The sequence below is a fragment of the Lepus europaeus genome, chromosome 9, assembly GCF_033115175.1.
Source record: "Lepus europaeus isolate LE1 chromosome 9, mLepTim1.pri, whole genome shotgun sequence".
Lineage (NCBI taxonomy): Eukaryota > Metazoa > Chordata > Mammalia > Lagomorpha > Leporidae > Lepus > Lepus europaeus.
This window is the reverse complement of record NC_084835.1, coordinates 12,538,706-12,555,852: the sequence shown is the minus strand read 5'-3', so window position 1 is coordinate 12,555,852 and position 17,147 is coordinate 12,538,706. Positions and strand designations below refer to the sequence as shown.

At 47.4% G+C, this 17,147-nt stretch overlaps 1 long non-coding RNA gene across 1 annotated transcript in view; it reads left to right on the top strand.

Moving 5' to 3' along the window:
• LOC133766429 (uncharacterized) overlaps positions 1-17,147 on the top strand; it is a 37,395-nt gene that overhangs the window by 13,737 nt on the left and 6,511 nt on the right. The window contains exon 2 of the long non-coding RNA XR_009866708.1: positions 17,036-17,110. This is a non-coding gene — a long non-coding RNA (uncharacterized LOC133766429). The remainder of the gene's footprint in view (positions 1-17,035; positions 17,111-17,147) is intronic.

Below are 17,147 nucleotides of genomic sequence, written 5' to 3'. Positions count from 1 at the left end.
GTCATAATTTTTGGTAACCTCATCACACAGTGATATACCATTATCTTTAAATTCTGTACTTTCTTTTTACTGATTTGAAAGACGGAGAGAGAGAGACAGAGAAAGATCTTCCATCCACTGGTTCCCCCAAGCTGCAACAGCCAGGGCTGGGTCAGCCCAAAGCCAGGAGCCTGGAACTCAGTTCAGGTATCCCATGTGGGTGCCAAGGATCCAAGCCTCCCAGGCTGCACATTGACAGGAAGCTGGAAATGTAAGCAGAGCCAAGACTTGAACCCAGGCATTCCAATATGGGATGCAGGCCTCCCAAGCGGGGTCTGAGTGGCTGCAAACACCTGCCTCCACCCCCATAACCTTTTTTTATTTTATTTATTTAAAATATTTATTTATTTATTTGAAAGTCAGAGTTACACAAAGAGAGAAGGAGAAGCAGAGAGGGAGAGGTCTTCCATCCTCTGGTTCACTCTCCAGATGACTGCAATGGCCGGAGCTTTGCTGATCCGAAGCCAGGAGCCAGGAGCTTCTTCCGGGTCTCCCTTGTGGGTGCAGGGGCCCAGGTACTTGGGCCATCTTCTACTGCTTTCCCAGGCCATAGCAGGGAGCTGGATCAGAAGTGGAGCAGCCGGGACTGGAACCAGTGCCTATATGGGATGCCGGTGCTTCAGGCCAGGGCATTAACCTGCACCACAGCGCTGGCCCCAAATAATAAATCTTTAGAAAAATAAATAAAAAGAAGATGAAAATGAAGAAAGAAATGTGTGCTCTACCATTTTCTTAAGAAATGCATGACTGGAGCCAGTACTGTGGCATAGTGGGTAAGGCTGCCACCTGCGGCACCGGCATCCCATATGGGCGCCCATTCATGTTTCAGCTGCTCCACTTCAATCCAGCTTTCTGCTCTGGCTGGGAAAGCAGTAGGAAAAGAAATGGGTGACTGTCTCGGTCTTTTGTTTCCCCATTGTTGAGGGTAAACTGATAATTCAGTGCATCTGACTATAGGCATGCAGGAATTCAGGCCCTGAATGGGCCAGTCCTCAGATTTTCCAGGGAAATTAGAAATAGATATTCCAAAAGAAATACCCTGATTTTTCACTTTTGGCAACTAACTCCAAGTGTTTTAAAATATCATTCATGCCAAGATTAAAAGCACACTCCAGCCCACTCACCCACTTCTCTTTCTCCTCAGCTCTCCAGTGGGGTCACCCAGCCCTGGTTTCCCACTTACCTTTTTTGGATGCTGCTTCTCACCTGTTTTGCTGGATCTTTCTTTTGATTTCCCATTAGATGTTGACGTTGCTGATGGCTCTGCCCTACATCTTCTCTTCTCATGGGCAGACTTCCCTGGGGATCTCAATTACCCTTAGATTTAAGTTACCGTGGAGGTGCTGACAGTGCCTTAGTCTAGATCCACCACCCAAACGTGAACTCCAGACCTAATGCAATGGAAGAACTGACTTCCCAACTCCACATTTCCCTAACCTGATCATGTGTCACCCTGTCCCCAGTCCACCCAGACCGGCTCGTATCTCAGTGGCACCACCCAATTGCACAATCCGGAAGCCTAGAGGCATCTTGGACATCTCCTTTCCCTTTGAGCCCCACGTCCAATCCATGTACGTTTTTTGTCTCTTCAGCAACTAGTCATGGAATTCTTCCTGAGGACCAGGCTTGTGTAGGATTCTGGGAAGCAGCAACAAAGAGGGCAGGCATCTCTCTGCCCTCATGGTACCCACAGACTGGCTAAGGTGATGGTTTATGACCAGTCTTTACAATTAATGTAAAGAAGAATTACTCAACAGAGGTTGGTAAATGAGGACTAAATGAGATACTATGACATAGGATGCTTAGAACAGTGTCTGGGCCGGTGCCACGGCTCACTAGGCTAATCCTCTGCCTTCAGCGCCAGCACCCAGGGTTCTAGTCCCGGTCAGGGTGCCAGTTCTGTGCCAGTTGCTCCTTTTCCAGTCCAGCTCTCTGCTGTGGCCCAGGAAGGCAGTGGAGGATGGCCCAGGTGCTTGGGCCCCTGCACCTACATGGGAGACCAGGAGGAAGTACCTGGCTTCTGGCTTCAGATCAGCAGCCATTTGGAGGGTGAACCAACAGAAGGAAGACCTTTCTCTCTGTCTCTCTCTCTCACTGTCTAACTCTGCCTGTCAAAAACAAACAAACAAAACCAGTTTCTGGCCCACAGCAGTTGCTCAGTAAGTGCTAGTTGTTATTGTTAGAGAAAGTAAGCAAACCCACAAAAGCAAAAAGCAGAAGCTATTGGAGAGTACAAGAGAGGGAACCTCTTCCCTCCAGGGTGGTCCTTGAAGGTGTCTCTGAGGGACCACATAGAGAATGACACCTTGGGGCCAGCGCTGTGGAATAGCAAGTAAAGTCATCACCTGCAGTGCCGGCATCCCATATGAGCACCGGTTTGAGTCCCAGCTGTTCCACTTCCAATCCGGCTCCCTGATAATATGCCTAGGAAAGCAATGGAAGATGGCCCAAGTCCTTGGGCTCCTGCACACACATGGGAGACCTGGAAGAGGCTCCTGGCTCCTGGCTTCAGATCAGCGCAGCTCTGGCCGTTGTGGCCATTTTGGGAGTGAACCAGCAGATGGAAGACCTCTCTCTCTCTCTGCCTCTCCTTCTCTCTCTGTGTAACTCTGACTTTCAAATAAATAAATATTTTTTTTTAAAGAAAGAGATAGCTAAAGAGAATGCAGGCATGCGATAGAGAAGGAGAGGGAGAGAGAGAGAGACAGAGAGAGAATGACTCTTCAGGGATGAGGAGAAACCTCAGGTAGGCTCTGGGGAGAGATCAAAAGGTGGTGCCAGTCTGGGCCAGGGTGGAAGAACACAGAGCATCCACCCATGTCAGCCATACTTCAGAAGTAGAGCCAATGAGATTTGCTGGAGGTGGATGAAGCAGGGGGCAGAAGGAATAAGAGGTGACTGCTGTGTTCCTGGCTTTACTAAGCCAGTATCATTTATTGAAATGGGGAAGTCTAGGGCAGCACCAGCTGGGAGGAGCACCTGCTGGGAGGTGATGCCCAGCAGCCCATTTCCTCTGGTCACTTGAATCCACATTGGCCTTTCCTTCCCTGCCACCCCCAGGCCAGGCTGCCAGCCTGTCTCCTTGGGCTCCTATGACGGCCTCCACTCTGCTGGCTCCTCACCAGTCCTCCCTGCACTCTGCAAATAGGGTAGCCTTGTCTATACAAATCTTTTCTGTCACCTCTGGCAAGCAACTGAGTGCTTAGTCCATGTGTTCAATAGGTGCCTATTGACTTACAGCCTTACAGGGTATTGCAGGCAGAAGAGATTCAGATTCTCGGTCAAGTGGTCTTTCTACTTCCCTTGCACTCACTGCCTGACGTATTTTTTTTTTAAGATTTTATTTATTTATTTGAGAGGTAGAGTTATAGACAGAGAAAGGGAGAGACAGAAAAGTCTTCCATCCCCTGGTTCACTCTCCAGATGGCCCCAGCAGCCAGAGCTGATCTGACTGAAGCCAGGAGCCAGGAACGTCCTCCAGGTCTCCCACACTGATGCAGAGGCCCAAGCACTTGGGCCACCTTCCACTGCTTTCCCAGGCCATAAGAGAGTTGGATTGGAATAGAGGCAGCCGGGACTTAAACCAGAGCCCATATGGGATTCCAGCGCCACAGGTGGAGGCTTAGCCCACCATGCTACAGCACTGGCCCCAGCGTGCTGCATTCTTATGAGATGCATGGTGGCAGCAGCCAGGACTTTAAATTGAAGAGGATGGGGCCAACACCATGGCTCACTTGGTTAATCCTTGGCCTGCGGCAGCGGCACCCCATATGGGCTCCGGGTTCTAGTCCCGGCTGCCCCTATTCCAGTCCAGCTCTCTGCTGTGGCCCGGGAAGGCAGTGGAGGATGGCCCAAGTGCTTGGGCCCTGCACCTGCATGGGAGACCGGGAGGAAGCACCTGGCTCCTGGCTTCAGATTGGCGTAGCGCCGGCTGCAGTGGCCATTTGGGGGTGAACCAACGGAAGGAAGACCTTTCTCTCTGTTTCTCTCTCACACTGTCTATAACTCTACCTGTCAAATAAAAAAAAAAAATTCAAGAGAGTGCATTCTGCTCAGGTAGTTACTTCAGTCCGGGGCCCTAGCACACTTTGTTTCCTTTTTAATTGGCATGTTGGGGGTCCCTAAAACTATCTTCAGGTGCAGTGATTTGCTAGGAGGACTCAGAACTCAGAAAAGCTTCTGTATCCATGGTTACAGTTTATTACAGCAAAAGGATATGGATTAAAATCAGCAAAGGATAAAGTGCATAGGGCCAAGTTAGAAGAGAACAGGAAGAGCTTCCAAGCTTCCTGCTGTCTACAGCAGAGGAGTTGGATGGACAGTGTTTAATTCTGCCTGCTGTAATGTGTTGCTCACAGGAAGCCCACCCGGTCCCAGGGTTTTATTGAGGGTCTGTCACACGTGCATGGGGCACCCATATGATTGATCTTAGCTTTTCAGTCTTGAAACCCTCCCCCACAAAAGTAGGTCAAATTGGGATGTGTGGCCCAGGAACACAAAAGCCAGACATTTAGCGTAAATCACACAAGCACAAGCTATTTGGCATGGCCCAAGGCTCCAGACACACATACACTCTCATCAGGCTGGACATCCCAAGGGTTTATTATTTTTTAAATTATTTTTTTTGACAGGCAGAGTTAGTGAGAAAGAGAGACAGAGAGTTATAAACAGTGAGAGAGACAGAGAGAAAGGTCTTCCCTTTGTTGGTTCACTCCCTCAATGGCCGCCACGGCCGGCGCTGCGCCAATCTGAAGCCAGGAGCCGGGTTCTTCCTCCTGGTCTCCCATGCGGCAGCAGGGACCCAAGCACTTGGGCTATCCTCTGCTGCTCTCCCGGGCCACAGCAGAGAGCTGGACTAGAAGAGGAGCAACTGGGACCAGTACCCGGTGCCCCAACCAGGACTAGAACCCGGGTGTGCTGGTACCGCAGGCGGAGAATCAGCTTAGTGAGCCATGGCGCTGGCCCATCTCAAGGGTTTAGAGGTTATCTCCCAGGAGCCTGTCAGGGGATAAGCCCTTCTTTGGAAGTGTAAGGTTTGAGCATCCCAAGCTTACTGTTTCCCTTTGGTGCATAGTTGGTCTGAACAATGATCAAGTTTATCAGCAAATTGAAACTACTGCAAGTATGTAAAAGAAAGAGAACTGAATACAAGGAATTGGCTCTGAGAGTGATGGAACAGCTAGGAAGCTAAGCAGGAGGCGGGGAGGGAACTGAAGATCAGCAACAAGGAAGGACAGGAAGTCTCTCCTGCTTCTAGGATGGATGTCGTGTCACCAGAGCCCTGAGACTGGAGACTTCCATGGGAAGCAAAGCCTTGGTGGAGCACCTGCTGGGCTCTGGGGCCACAAAGGGTGGGAGTTTCCTATTAGGAGCCACAACTACACAGGAGAGTCGGGGGGCCCACCCTCACCCACAAGAGAAAGAGACAGAAATACTGGGCAAATGGCTTCCTGTTGGCTGAGCCCCGCTGAAAGATTTCCCATTGGCTGAACTCAGCTGAAAGGTTTTCCCCTTGGCTGAACCCAGGAAGGACCTTGGGAAAGGTAGTTTCCACAAGGGCAGGGCTCCCCTGGAAATGATGAGACAACTTTCTCTTGGGGCCTGTTACAATGTGGCTGACACTGGGCCAGACCCTTCACCCTCACCATCCCACTGAGCCCTGCCTGGGATTTGCCCTGCTAGCAGATGTTACCATGTCCATTTTATGGAGGAAGCATTTTAGGGACTCAGATCAAGAACAACAATGTGTTAAGGGCAGAGAGGAAAAGGGGGCTGGACGCTTCCCCTAGTCCCAAAATGCACAGAAAGTTTATGCAGAACTCTGCAGGGCAGGAAGGAGCCCCTTGTAGCCACCAGAGCCTGCCAGGTAGGAAGAGTAGGGCAATATTACAGCACGTTTGTTATTAATTCACACAGCAGAGAATTTCCTCCTGCCTGGAGCCTCATTTCCTTCCTCAGTCATATCGCTGCCACTCAGCCCTCCCCCCGGGAAGACGTGGGCTCATTCACAGCAGATGTGCCTGCATGGAATCTTTCCTGTCTGTCATGCTTGCTAGGGTGGCTTGTGGCTGCAGTTTGCTTTGCCTCTCAAAGACCCGTTCACTTTATTTCTCACCTCATTTTCGTGCTGTTGATCAGTTATGCCCTCCCAAGGCTGCCTAATGCACAGGCAATTAATTACACATGCTCAGAATCCAGGCCGCTCAGGGCCTCCCATAAGGGGCTTTAAGCACATCTTTGAACCATGCTGACTTTCTGGTCTACAAGGAGAACCAGCACTTTCGTTCCCACCCCCTGTTTTTGACCCAGCATCCTGGCTGACTTCCCTGTGCTCCCAGATAGGAAGTGGAGATAAGGGTGTTATTTCTTCACCCTCAAGCTCTGTGTCCAAAGATTCTGTCTAAATAAAATTTTCTTTGGTGTGACAATGCTAGGGTGGTTATGTACAAGAATTGAAATCAGTTCTAATTCTTTGAGGAAAGCACACACAGTGAATGTATAATTTATTAAGTTTTTTTTAAAGATTTAATTTTTTTATTTGAAAGGCAGAGTGACAGAGGGAGAGAGGGAGAAACTTCCATCCACTGGCTCACTTCTCAAATGGCCACAAGAGCCAGAGCTGGGCTAGGTTGAAGCCAGGAGCCTGGAACTCCATCTGGGTCTCCTGTTGGTGGCAGAAGCCAAGTTCTTGAACCATCTTTTGCTGTATTAGTAAGGAACTAGATCAGAACCAGCCCTCTGATATATGATTCTTAACCTGCTGTGCCAGAACACCAACTCCATATTAACAAGTTTTGAATCTTTTAACTTTTCCTTATGCTTTTTTAACAAAAAGATTATTTTATTTATTTGAAAGATAGAGTTACAGAGAGAGATAGAGACACATCCATCCACTAGTTCACTCCTCAAACGGCCACAGTGGCTGGAGCTGAGCTGATCTGAATCCTGGAGCCAGAAGCTTCTTCTGGGTCTCCCACGTGTGTGCAGGGCCCCAAGGACTTGAACCATCTTCTACTGCTTTCCCAGGCCATAGCAGAGAGCTGGATTGGGAGTGGAGCAGCCAGTACTCAATTGGCACCCATATGGGATGCCAGCACTGCAGGAGGAGGCAGCTTTACCCACTAGGCTACAGTGCTAACTCCCCTTCCCCAACCACCTTGCTGTGGCCCGGGAGTGCAGTGGAGGATGGCCCAAGTGTTTGGGCTCTGCACCCCATGGGAGACCAGGATAAGCACCTGGCTCCTGCCATCGGAACAGCGCGGTGCGCCGGCGGCAGCGCACCTACCGCGGCGGCCATTGGAGGGTGAACCAACGGCAAAAGGAAGACCTTTCTCTCTGTCTCTCTCTCACTGTCCACTCTGCCTGTCAAAAAAAAAAAAAAAAAAAAGGGAGCTAAAACATTTATTTTTTATTTATTTTTATTTGAAAGGCAGAGAGACAGATCGACACACACACACACACACACACAGCTCATTTGCCAGTTCACTCCCCAGATGGCTGCAACAGCCCTGTCTAGGCCAGGCCAAACCAGGAGCCAGAAATTCCATCTGGTCTCCCACATGAGTGGCAGGGGCCCAAGTACTTGGGCGATCTTCTGCCTTCCTAGAGACACTGGTAGGAAGCTAGATCAGAACTGGAGCAGCCAGGACTCAAACTGGCACTCCAGTATGGGATGTGGGCATCCCAAGCAGTGGCTTAACCCACTCTGCCACAATGCCGCCTCTGACCCCCCCCCCTTTTTTTTTTTTTTTTAGGTATGGAGAGAGAGAGAAAGAGAGCTCTCATCTGCTGTTTCACTTTCTAAATGTCTAGAGCCAAAAAATCAATCCAGGTCTCCTACATAGGTGGCAAGAATCCAATTACTTGAGCCATCACTGTTGCTGCCCAGGGTCTGTGTTAGCAGGAAGCTGGAGTTAGGAGCTCAGGCTGGACATTGAACCCAAGTATTCTGATGTGGGATGTGGACATACTACACATGTCTTAAGTGCTAGGCTAACTGTCTGCTTCTATCTACGTATTTTTGAATCTTGTAAAGAGATTTATTTCTTTATTTTGAAAGGCAGAGTTACAGAGGGTGGGGGGAGAGAGAAAGAGAGAGACAGAGAGAAAGAGAGAGATCTTCCATCCACCAGTTCACTCCCCAAATGGCTGCAAAGGCTGAGGCTGGGCCAGGCTGAAGCCAGGAACCAGGAACTTCTTCCAGGTCTCCTATGTCAGTGGCAGGAGCCCAGTCACTTGGACCACCTTCTGCTGCTTTCCCAGGCACGTTAGCAAGGAGCTAGATGGGAAGTGGAACAGCTTGGACTTGAATTGTTGCCCAAATGGGATGCTGACATCACAGGTGGTGGTTTAACCCCCTACACCATGACACCGGCCCCTAATTTTTTTTTTTTCATTTTCATTTTATTTCTGAAGCAGAGAGATAGAGAGTAACACAGAAAGCTCTTCCATCCTCTGTTTCATTCCTCAAATGCACACAACAGCCAGGGCTGGGCCAGGCCAAAGCCAGGAGCCAGGAACTCTCTCCAGGTCTCCCACATGGGAGGCAGAAGCTCAGCTAGTTAAACCACTGCCTGCTACCTCCCAGCCTGTACAAGAAGCTGGAACTGGAAGCAGAGCTGGTACTCAAACCCAAGCACTCTGATACAAGTTGTGAGCATCCCAGTTGGCATTTTAACTACTGTGCTAAATGCTCGCCCCGATTTATTTTTTAATTTTTTTTAGTATTTATTTTTAATTATAAATCATTTTTTATTCTCATATAATCAATCATACCTTCTAATCTACTTGAGACAAAGTGTCATCTCTTTGAAATTACCTCATTATATCCAGGAAAAATTTTTAAAAGGAAGAAAAAAATAAGATTTTCTGCTTAAAGTTGAGTTTGTATATAGTAGGGTTTTGTTTTTTAAAACATGAATGAGCTTCAAGGTTAGACAGACTTGTCTTATTCTCCCCCCCCTCCCCCCCCCACCGAAGGGCAGCTGGTGCTGTGGAAACAGAAGCCAAGGAAGGTGGGCAGTGTCCCTGCCCAGGGCCCAGGCATGAGGGATTGTATACCTTAAACCCAAGAGACAGCAGAGAGCCCAACTTTGAGATCTGCAGGAAGCTTGCTCCTCTTAGCCTGGTTGTGGAGGTCCATAACAAGCTATGTGATCAGGGACAAACCACAAGATGACCCTGCTACTACCTTACAAGATGGCCTTAACGATCACATGTGAAAATGACTGAAATCGCTCTGCCAGCTTCCCTGCTGCTTTAAGACGGCAGTCAGGACCTTGCTGATGTTCAGCTTAGGAGCCAGTCCCCACATGAGGAAGCCACCCAGCAGCCTGCCCCATCTCTGTCCTCTCAGGGCACCCACAGACCCTTGCTTCTGAAACCTCTGGACCCTGACGTTCATCTTCTGTGCTGAGACAGCTGCAATGGCAGTTGGGTGTGATCTCCGACCGAACAGCCTTGTGAAGTGTCTAGGGAGTGAACCTTCACTTCCTCTTTTCATATCCTTCCCCATCCCTGACACATATACACAACTAACCACAAACAAGCAGCATGGAGAGTACCACATCAAGGAGCTCAATAAATCTTTGAATGAATTATTGACTTAAAGCAGACTGTCGGATTGTTTAATCTGTGCAGCATGTGAGACAAAGTGGGGAGTACAAAGATAATTATATTTGCAATACTTTGCCTTCAGCTTAGTGGAGGAAGACATAAACAATAATTTATAATGTAATGCAAACTGGTGTCTTAGCTACTTACTGCTATATAATGAACAATATACACATTAGTATCTTTTTAGAATATTTATTTATTATTTGAAAAGGAGAAAGAGAGGATAGAGAGAGATACTGTGCATCTGCTGGTTCACTCCTCATATGTCTGCAACAGCTGGGACTAGATCAGGCTACGCTGAAGCCAGGACCAGGAACTCCATCTGTGTTTCCCACATGGGCAGCAGGAACCCGATTACATGGGCTTCCATCTGCTGCCATCCAGGTACATTAGCAGGAAGCTGGATGGGAAGCACAAAGCAGCCAGGACTTAAACCAGCATTCCAGCATGGAATGTAGACACCCCACGCGGCAGCTTAGCTCTCTGCACCACCATGCCTGCCCCTAACTTAGTGTCTTTAATGATTTGTTTAAAATGTATCTTTTAAAAAATATTTATTTATTTGAAAGGCAGAGTTACAGATAGAGGCAGAGGCAGAGAGAGAGAGAGAGAGAGAGAGAGAGAGAGAGGGAGAGAGAGAGAGAGAAGTCTTCCTTCCGCTAGTTCACTCCCCAAATGACTGCCATGGCTGGAGCTGGGCCAATTCGAAGCCAGGACCCAGGAGCTTCTTCCAGGTCTTTCCATGCTGGTGCAGGAGCCCAAGGACTTTTTATCAGAGACCACTCATGTAACCACCTACCTCAGCTAAGATAAGTGCTGTACACAGAAACAAACTGCTGTGGACCACTGAGAACAAAGCAACTCGTTCTGCTATAAAGATGTGATAAAGGGGGCCCAGCACCATGGTGCAGTGGCTCAAGCTGCTGCTTGTAACAGCAGCATCCTATATGCCTGCGAATTTGAGTCCCAGCTGCTCCACTTCTGATCCAGGTCCCTGCTAATGCACCTGGAAAGCAGTGAAACATTACCCAAGTACTTAGGACCCTGCCACCTACATGGGAGATCCAGATGGAGTTCCAGGCTTCTGGTTTTGGCCTTGCCCAGCCCTGGCCATGTGGCCATCTGGGGACTGAAGCAGCAGATGGAAGATTCTCTCTCTCTCTCTCTCTCCCTGCCTTTCAAATACATCCTTGATTAAAAAAAAAAAAAAAAGGATTTCATAAAGGCTTTTGCTCATTTATTCATGTTACAACTATGTACTGAGCATATAGTTGCTCAGGGTTCAGCATAGATGAGATAGGTGAGCTACTATGGAGTATAGCTGTGGTTTGAACATGGTTCATTCCCTTGGAAACTCATACGGAAGTCTGACTGCCACTGTGGTGGTATTGGAAGGTGAGGCCTTTAAGAGGTGAATAGATCATTGTGAAAGATCGTCTGTCTGTCTTTCTTTCTTTCTCTTTTTTTGTTTGATTAATGTCTTTTTTGCATCATTGAGTTTCTTTCCACAGCATTGTTATAAAGCAAGGTGGCCCCTTGTGTTTTGTGCCTGCTTGCCCTTTATGGTCATATTGTTTTTTTGTTTGTTTGTTTGTTTTTGTTTTTGTTTTTTTGCAGAGTGGACAGTGAGAGAGAGACAGAGAGAAAGGTCTTCCATTTGCTGTTGGTTCACCCTCTAATGGCCACCGTGGCCGACGCACTGTAGCCGACGCACTGCGGCCGGCGCACCACGCTGATCCGAAGCCAGGAGCCAGGTGCTTCTCCTGGTCTCCCATGGGGTGCAGGGCCCAAAGACTTGGGCCATCCTCCACTGCACTCCTGGGCCATAGCAGAGAGCTGGCCTGGAAGAGGGGCAACTGGGACAGAATCCGGCGCCCCGACCAGAACTGGAACCCGGTGTGCCGGCACCACAGGCGGAGGATTAGCCTAGTGAGCCGCGGCGCCAGCCACCCTTTATGGTCATATTGTAACACAGCAAGAGGATGCCCAATCTTCCCAGTTGTGACCTAACCATGGACTTCCACCCTTCAGAATTGCAAGTTAAATAAATTTCTTTCATTTATAAATATCAACAAACTGACAAAGACAGGTGTCAAAAAATTCATACAGAGCATTGTTGTTCAGTGGGACACCCACATCCCACATTACAGTCTGGTTCCTCAGCATCTATTCCAGCTTCCTACTAATACACAACCTGGAAGGTAGCAGGTGATGGCCCAAGTACTTGGGGCCCTGCCACCCATGTGGGAGACCCAGATGGAGTTCCTGGCTCCCAGCTTCAGCCTGGCCCAGCCCTGGCTGTTGCAGGCATTTGGGGAGTGAACTAGCATTTGCAAGATCTCTCTCTCACTCTCGCTGTCTCACACTGGCTCTCTTTCTGTCATTCTGGCTTTTAAACAAACTTTTTTTTTTTTTTGAATGAGGTTAAAAAGTATAGTATTTGAGGACTAACATCCCATCACAGATACTCCCAACCCCACATACACAGAGACGTTATGTGTTGACTTAGACTCAGCGCCCTGTTGCCCATTTCTAATTATAACTAACATTTGTTTTCACATACATCATCCAGTGTAATCCTCACACCCAGCCAAGAAGAGCCAGTCCAAGGAAGCAAACATTTGGGCAGCCTACACACTAAATTTGTGCTAGGGGCTTTCCTATGCATTATCTCAGTTAATCTTCCCCCACAACACTGTGAAGAAGGTTGTGTCACTATCTTGATCTTGCCGTGGAAGGTATAGGGTCAAAGTCAGTACAATAAAGGGCAGAAGTCCAGTTCCAGCCTGAATCCTTTGATTCCAAGTCGCAGACTCCATCCACTCCCTGCAGCTCTGCCCTTCCAAAAGCAGGGCCTGCCATGGGCAGGGGGCCAGGCTGCACATTCTCCAGCAGTTCATTTCCATACAAGGGTGTGCATGAGTCAGAGATGCTTTGGCAGGACTAAAAGAAGATGCTTATCATATTACCTTGAATTTGTCTTCCTTTTTCAAACAAGAACACCTGGCATGTACCATGAGTAGAGAAAAATACATATAAAATTTCCCTGTGTATTTACCTAGGTTTTCAAACTTACCAGTTAGCTCATTCCTTTAAAATTTCAAGATGCTTTACCTGAAAAGGTGGCTAGGGATTAAAGAAAAAATATTGAGCATGTTAATTGAAAATGCAACTAATATACTACTTAAAAATAAGCTTATCATATTTTCCAGCTTAATATATGTATATATATTTCATAATTATTCTTAAAATAGTTAGTCTTAGAATAACCCTATGATAAGTTTAGTATTTGTGTGTTGGAAGTGTTAATTAGAAGTAAGTATTTATAATATACCACAGTTTGTAAACTTGATTTGATACTTCTTCATATTCATTAAAGCAAATTAGAAGTGGTGCAAGTCTCTCTCAACCTCTGAGAGGCCCTGCTCCGGCTGACTTGAACCACATCGAATCTAGGACTGACTTGCTTTCTAAAATTGCAGGGAAGTGATCTGCTTGGATCATGTTCAGCTTGCTGCCTATGTTGAGCCCTGACAAAACACAGTGGACAGTTCTTGGCTGGCCGGGGAGTCCTGCTGAGGAAGTCCTATGGCTTCCTTCCCGCCCAGCCTGCCGCAGGTCTTCCAGTGTCCAGAGCACAGGGGCTGTCAGCACGTCCCAGTAACCCCGCTGGCCCCAGGCTAGGGCTGGAACTGAGCAAGAGGCTGTCTGAAATAACTCTCTCGGTGGCTGAGCCTGATTACAATTCTTTCTCAATATAGTCTCTGATTTGCTTTCCAAAGGTCAGCAGCTTGAGTTAATGTGTTTCATGGACAACCTGATCAGTGTGTATTTAAAAGAGGGGATTTTTGTGAGAGCACTTCAAAAAAGTTTGTGGAAAAATGAAAGTACAAGTGTATTTTAGTACAGAGTTATTTAATTTATGTATAGTTTTTCACAATACACTTTTTTTTTTTTTTGACAGGCTGAGTTAGACAGTGAGAGAGAGAAACAGAGATAAAGTCTTCCTTCCGTTGGTTCACTCCCCAAATGGCCGCTATGGCCAGTACACTGTGGCCGGCACGCTGCGCCGATCCGAAGCCAGGAGCCAGGTGCTTCCTCCTGGTCTCCCATGCGGGTGCAGGGCCCAAGGACTTGGGCCATCCTCCACTGCCTTCCCAGGCCACAGCAGAGAGCTGAACTGGAAGAGGAGCAACAGGGACAGAATCCGGCACCCCAACCAGGTCTAGAACCCGGGGTGCAGGTGCCGCAGGCAGAGGATTAGCCAAGTGAGCCCTGGCGCCGGCCCGCAGTACATTTTCATGCACTTTTGGAAGGCCCATGTATGCATGAATCTCAAAATTGGTTTTCACCAAAATAAAGTTAACTTTCTATTTCCCACCAACTCTTGGGAATACCTTTGTAGGATTTGAAAAAGAGAATAGAGCTTCAGGAAACTGAGAAAACACCAATTAGAAGTTCCTTTCCCTCATTCTTGATCTGTACTTTTCGCAACATAACTGTAAAGAAAATAAAAACTAGAAAATCCTCCATGATCTCAGCATTCCTCCTCCAGGCCTTATCCTTACAGGGCTATCTGACAAATCTGTAACTGATACAAATTTGTGTTCTGTCTTTTCTCCTAATGTCATGGGCTCCAGCAGAAGCAAACCTATTTGCTTAGAGGCAGAGGCTTTGCTTTTTACCCTAGAGTGTGATATCATAGAAAGTTTGAGGAAGTTGAAAAATGTGTTTATAAGCCTGTCACCCTCACTGAACAACTTCATTGTTACATGTTCTAGGTCTGTTTTGTCCTCTGTGTCCATAGTTTACACATTTCACAATAGTATGTGTTTAAAATTACTGCATACTCTTAGCACTCAAAATAACTCTGAAAATCTTTTACGTTCTCCTTACCAGTCCTATCCACTCACATACTTCATTTTTATATTTTATATTTTATATTTCATTTCATTAAAGCAGAAATTCCATTTAATGATTGTGTTCTGTCGCTTTATATTATGAACATTTAGTATTTCCTTATATTCTTTGTCATTTTTTTTCCCTTGAATTTTCCTCTAAGACTTGAAAGCGGGGAAGGTGTCTGGCATGACAGTTTACCAGCACTTGGGAAGTTCACATCCCATATTGGAGTACCTGGGTTTTAGTCCTGGCTCAGCTGCCATTTCCAGCTTCCTGCTAACGTTCACCCTGAGCTGTTGCAGCCACCAGATGGAAGTTCTCTTTATGTCTGTGTCTATGGCTCTACCTTTTTTTTTTTTTTCCTTAAGAACTACTTATTTATTTGAAAGTTACAGAGAGAAAAGGAGAGGGAGAGAGATCTTGCATCTGCTGGTTCACTCCCCACATGGCTGCAATAGCTAGGGTTGGACCAAACTGAAGCCAGGAGCTTGGAATTCCATCTGGGTCGCCCACATGGGTGGCAAGGGCTCGAGCATTCAGGCTGTCTTCTGCTGCCTTCTCAAGCAGGGAGCTGGATCAGAAGTGGAACAGTGCTCATATGGGATGCTGGTGTTCCAGGCGGTGGCTTAGCCCTCTGTGCCACAATACCAGCTACTCTGCCTTTCAAAGAAATAAAATTTTAGGAGCCAGCGCTGTGGCATAGTGGGTAAAGCCATTGTCTGCAGTGCCAGCATCCCATATGGGTTCAGGTTCAAGACCTGACTGCTCCACTTCTGATCCAGCTTTCTGCTATGGCCTGGGAAGTAGAAGATGGCCCAAGGCCTTGGGCCCCTGCACCTATGTGGGAGACCCAGAAGATGCTCCTGGCTCCTGGCTCCTGGCTCCTGGCTCCTGGCTTTGGATCGGCGCAGCTGTGGTCAATGTGGCCAATTGGGAAGTAAACCAATGGATGGAAGACCTCTCTCTCTCTCTATCTCTGCCTCTCTGCCTCTCTTTCTCTCTGTGTAACTCTGACTTTCAAATAAATAAATAAATCTTTAAGAAAAATTTTAAAAAGGTCTTCAAAGAATTACAAAATAATTAATGCTTATTTGTTACAAGCAAAATAACCCAAAAATTATATGAAAGAAAAATTATATGTGCCCACAAGCTATTCCAACCCTGAAGTAATAATATCAGTGGTCTCAAGTACCCAACTCCGTATCTTTCTATTTATCTTTCATACATTAAAAAGTAAGCAAATATAAGCCGGTGCCGTGGCTCACTAGGCTAATCCTCCGCCTTGCGGCGCCGGCACACCGGGTTCTAGTCCCGGTCGGGGCACCGATCCTGTCCCGGTTGCCCCTCTTCCAGGCCAGCTCTCTGCTGTGGCCAGGGAGTGCAGTGGAGGACAGCCCAAGTCCTTGGGCCCTGCACCCCATGGGACACCAGGAGAAGCACCTGGCTCCTGCCATCGGAACAGCGCGGTGCGCCGGCCGCAGCGCACTACCGCGGCGGCCATTGGAGGGTGAACCAACGGCAAAAGGAAGACCTTTCTCTCTGTCTCTCTCTCTCACTGTCCACTCTGCCTGTCAAAAATAAAATAAATAAATAAATAAATAAAAAATTAAAAAGTAAGCAAATATAGTCCCTGTGTCGAGGCACAGCAGCTTAAGCTGCCTACAATGCTGGCATCTTATATGGGTACTGATTCAAGTCCTGGCTGTTCCACTTCTGATCCATTTCCCTGCCAATAGGCCTGGGAAAGCAACAGAAGATGGCTCATATACTTGGGCCCTGCACCTACATGAGAGACCATGAGAGTTGGAAGTCCAGGCTTCTGGCTTCAACGTGGCCTAACCCTGGCTGTTGTAGCCAGTTGGAGAGTGAACCAGTAGATAGAAGATCTCTCTTTCTGTCTCTCGCTCTCTCTGTAACTGTTTCAAATAAAAAAATAAATCTAAAAAAAAAAAAATGGGATACTAGGGCTGGCACTGTGTCATAGTGTGTAAAGCCGCCGCTACCTGCAGTGCCAGCATCCCATATGGGCACAGGTTCCGGTCCTGGCTGCTCCACTTCCTATCCAGCTCCCTGCTAATGCCCTGGAGGGCTGAGGAAGATGGCCCAAATTCTTGGGGCCCTTTACTCATGTGGGAGACCCCAGGAAGCTCCTTGATCCTGATTGGCCCACCTCCAGCTATTGCAGTCATTTGGGGAGCCAGCCAGCAGATGGAAGATCTCTCTCTCTCTCTCTCTCTCTCTCTCTCTCTCTCTCTGTAACTCTGCCTTTCAGATAAATCAATCAATTAAAAAAGTGGGACACTGCATATTTCTTGCTAACTTGCGTTTTTTGGGGGGAGTATATGGCATATATATTACTCTAGGTCAGATGGTATAAATTTAACTTACTCTTTTAATCAGATTCATAATATTTGATAGTGAAGATCTACCATAAATTTCTAAACTGTTTGCTAATAACAAACTTTCCTGTTGTGTGCAGTTTTTGGTCTCTGCAAGTAATCCTGCAGTGAAATACCCAGGTGCATCTACCCGTCTGCTCTGCTGCTTTTGTTCTGTAAGTGGATTTGCTGAAATGGGATTGACAAGGTCAA